The sequence below is a fragment of the Octopus bimaculoides genome, chromosome 1 (assembly GCF_046866305.1).
Source record: "Octopus bimaculoides isolate indiv1 chromosome 1, ASM4686630v1, whole genome shotgun sequence".
Lineage (NCBI taxonomy): Eukaryota > Metazoa > Mollusca > Cephalopoda > Octopoda > Octopodidae > Octopus > Octopus bimaculoides.
This window is the reverse complement of record NC_142928.1, coordinates 159,924,741-159,929,740: the sequence shown is the minus strand read 5'-3', so window position 1 is coordinate 159,929,740 and position 5,000 is coordinate 159,924,741.

Here is a 5,000-nt window from a genome sequence, read left to right as displayed (position 1 = left end):
AAATACACCTCCATAGTCGATCGCTAAACTATTAAATATCATTATTAAACAAAGCATACATATACATTATGTATACAAGGAATGTGTACGTATACTTGTAGCAATTTACGCACCGGATGACGTCGTGAAACTAAAGGAAGACCTAGAAAATAAGTTTACTAAAAGTAAATACCCTGAAAAGTACAAATAAAATTCCAAGCAATATAATTACTTCATTTCGAGACATAAACATTCCGATAGAAACTCATACATGCTTCATACCCTTTTACACTGACACATTTATTTACTTATATGGATTCAGTGAAAATCTACACTAATACAAAGTCTCTATGGTTAAAAGCCTTACTTAAAAGAATATTTAGATTCCCCTGTACAAATGAAGCATTAGATAAAAGAAACCACAGAATAAAACAAACTTTTGATTGAATAAGTGACTCGCTTTGCTTTCTCTCTTTCTTCGACACGAGCTCCACATTCTTTGAATCTGAGAGAATCACCAAAATAATATTTCTTTTTCTGCCACTTTTCCATAAAGAAAACTGGTTTATTTTCGCGTTTCTTTTTTCAGTCCATTTTTCATGCAGAGGAACTATAATGTGAACTACGCAGTGAACATATATACTTTGTTTTTATTAGAGTTGACAATTTAAAACTAATATTTCTCAGTATGAATTGCTAATTCGAATCTACACGATTTCTTTAACACTTGTTGTTCCATATAACGGATTACTTTTTTTTTCAAAATTCAAAACAGCCGTGATAATCTAAATATATAAGACCACTTAATGGTGAAAGATAACAGTTTAAAAATTAATTACTTTTGATGTTACGAATATAGAAAATTGCTTAATTACAATGACCTCGCAAAAATCAAGTTTCTAAATAGATAACAAATACTTAAAACATTGTACATCACAACCATTCCCCTAACACAAATGCAGCGAGTGTTCTGTGGTACATAGAAAAAGTAAAAATGTAGTAGAAAACCAAATAGTGAGAAATTTCTTCTGCGAAATTGTTCAATTGTGCGCTACTGGCTCTCCACAATATGCCTTCTTTAAAAACTTCCTTCATCAAAAAGTTTTAAAAATTCAATAAACTCACTTATCTTCTGAGAAAATAAACATTTGTTCATATAGAGGTTCCTACAGTTAAAAAATACATTAAATGGCGAACTAATTACACTTAAGGATTTGAAAGTCGAAGATATGCTTGATCTAACATGAAGGAAGTAGCGCATGTTAAATAATGGATGACTCTTTCATAACTGCCCTTCACTAAATTTTATTCACGATCTGGTTGGATGCGAACATTTTAGAATTTGGCCATTTACGTATTAATGAATGAAATAAGCATCAAGAACTTCCTAAACTAGTCATGGACAAACTGCAACCCGTGGACTTTTCTGAAAATCAACGAAAAATCACCCTGAATTGTCTGAGTAGTGCGGTCCGCTTGATGATGCGCCATGTTTCGTGCGGCCCCGCTTGATGATGAGCCATGTTTCATGCGGCCCGCATGAGGTTGTCATCTCTGTTATAAACGTTTAAAGATTTTGTATGTTCTACAGAAGAAAATGGATTACATGAATCCCCAAACCATAATGACAAATCAAGAATAAAGTGCATTTCAAGACGTTAATAGATAAAACTTATTTTGTTCAGTTACAACAATGTATTCGACAGAAATTGAGATAAGTTTGCTGTGTTAGCAAACTTATCTGTGGCACTGACAGGCATTCTTCTCCCAGTCAGTCTTGTGTATATTACAAGCCTTTAATGAGGACTTGACACAGTCCTTAAATCGCAGCCTTGGTTTCTGCCAAATGATACAAACGTTTTTCACTGTGTTCCATTTCATTTCTTTCTACTGTGATCAAGTCAACGTACATACATACATACATACATACATACGTACATATGTATGTATTTACGGTTTTAAGTTTGTTTATGTTTTTATTTAAAATTCAGAGCCAGCATTGCAAGTTATAACAGTTTGCAAACGAATACGCCTACGTAAACGATTCGATCGGAGATAGAATAAATAGGTAATGGGTGTATATGCATATTTCAAGAGTTATTGCTCTTCCTTCAGCTCCATATCCAAACCATCAACAATGATCCACAATCTCATTGTTCAAACTCTCAATAAGTATATATATATATCTATATATATATATATATATATATATATACATGAGGATAAGATCGATATTTAATTACCGATTTTATCAGGTGGCCAGCATAGGAATAAAAACCATCAAAGGTAATAATTATTTAAAATTATAATTTAGGGTATTTAAGAGATACCACCACGCTGGAAATAGCAGTCAAAAGTTGACTCTAAAACCATATTAAATGTTCATGCAGCACCAGGAGAGAAGACGAAGAGATAAAATTAACTAGCAAAAATTACTGGATAATTCCAGATGCCGGATTTCTGGCACTGCATAAGAAATGCTCTGCCTTCATCAGTGGAATATACTCAGGTAAGCACATAAATACAAATATATATAGTTTTTAGGCGGGAAATTTAAACTGGTCGTGTGCATACGTGCATATATATGTATGAATATGTTCTGATATGTAAGTATATCGTATGTTGTGTGTGTATATATATATATATATATTTGTATTTATGTGCTTTTCTGAGTATATTCCACTGATGAAGGCAGATCATTTCTTGTGAAGAGCCAGAAATCCGGGATCGGGAATAAACCAATAATTTTTGCTAGTTCATTTTGTCTCTTCGTCTTCTCTCCTGGTGCTGTATGAACATTTAATGTGGTTTTAGAGTCAACTTTTGACTGCTATTTCCAGCATGGTGGTATCTCTTAGATACCCTAAATTATAATGTTATATATATATATATATATATATATATATATATACACACAAGGTCTGATCAATAAGTATTCGGACTGATGCCATAGTAACAAAGCTAAAGCACGCAGAGTAAAGCCGCTTGACACAGATTGACCTTGAACGCTTTAACGTTCTAGTTCACTTTCGATGTTTACAGCAGTACTTCGAAGGAAGGTGTATAGCGTGTGATCGTCACCTTGACCATGACAGAGAAAGTTGTCATGGCGATACTTGCTCAGAGACCTACGCAAAGTTGCAGAAGGTGCATGGAGAAGAGTGTATGAGCCGCACACAAGTGTACGAGTGGTTTAGACGTTTCCAAGATGGCCAAAAAAGTCGATATTGACGAACGTTCTGGGAATCCCACAACCAGCAGCACTGACGAAAGCATTGCCGATGTGCGTGCAGGTGTAAGGGGAAATCATCGAGTCACCATCCGTGAGCTGTCGGAAGATGTGCAGACTAGTTACGGTTCAGTTTAGTCCATGACCACTGAAGATTTGGGTATCAGGCGCGTGCCTGCCAAGTTTGTGGCAAAGCTGCTTTTAGATGACCCAAAAGACACTCTGGTTTCAGTTGCACAAGATCTCTTTTATTGTGTCGAGAACGATGAAAACGTTTTGAAAACTTTGCGTAGGTCTCTGAACAGGTATCGCCTGGCTTTTGGTAAAATTTGATGCAGATTCTCTTCTCAGCTTTCTCTGTCATAGTCAGAGCGCCGATCACACATTCCTTCCAAGCACTGCTGTAAACAGCGGAAGTAAGCTAGAACGTTAATAGTTAGTGCTTGCACAGTAGAGTCCAGGGTCAATCTGTACCAAACGGCTTCACTTTCCGTGCGTTAGCTTCGTTACTATAGCAAAAGTCCAGATACTTATTGATCAGACGACGTATATGTAGATATATATATAGCTATAAATATAAGGGTAAAAAGTATTAAATAATTAATTACCAGTGATCCGTATGTTTAATAAATCATGAGACGTAAAATATATATACACTTATGTGTGAGAGTGCACACGTGCGATCGTGTAATTGCATAATTTGTCAATCATCGAACTTTACATTGTACTTATATGTAATCTTACGACTTATTTAACCAGTGTTTCAACAGGTCAAAAACGAAAATTATAATAAATTCGAATCTACTTTCAGAATTGAGTTTCTTTAAAAGTAGACGGTCTGTAGTTATTTTTAAAATTACTTAGAGTTTGTGCGTGTATATGATAGTACATCTGGATTTTTGAAGGGACCACACATGTGATTTCTCTTCTTAAAGTAGTCATAGAACCGTGTTACTTACAGCACTGGTGTTTGAATTCCTATATCTTTCTGTCTTTATCTCTCTCTCTCTCTGTCTACATACATACATGCATACATACGTACATGCATAAAATATATGTAAATGCATCAATACCTCTACATACACACGTGTGTGTGTGTGTGTGAATGTATGTGTGTGTGTAAACATGTATATATGTATATGAATGTCTGTGTCCACACACACAAACATACACATGATGTTCTCAGTATTTTACTCTGGTGTTCTCGAATTCGAGATTATACACACGCACTTATATACATACGTGTATGTATATAAGTGTATATATATATATATATATATATATATATATATATATATATATATATACATATATATATATATATATATACATATATATATATATATATATATATATACATATATATATATATATATATATATATACATATATATATATATATATACATATATATATATATATATACATATATATATATATATACATATATATATATATATATACATATATATATATATATATACATATATATATATATATATACATATATATATATATATATACATATATATATATATATATACATATATATATATATATACATATATATATATATATATATATATACATATATATATATATATATACATATATACATATATATATATATATATATATATATATATATATATATATATATATATATATATATATATATATATATATATATATATATATATATATATATATATATATATATATATATATATATATATATATATATATATATATATATACATATATATATATATATATATATATATATATATAT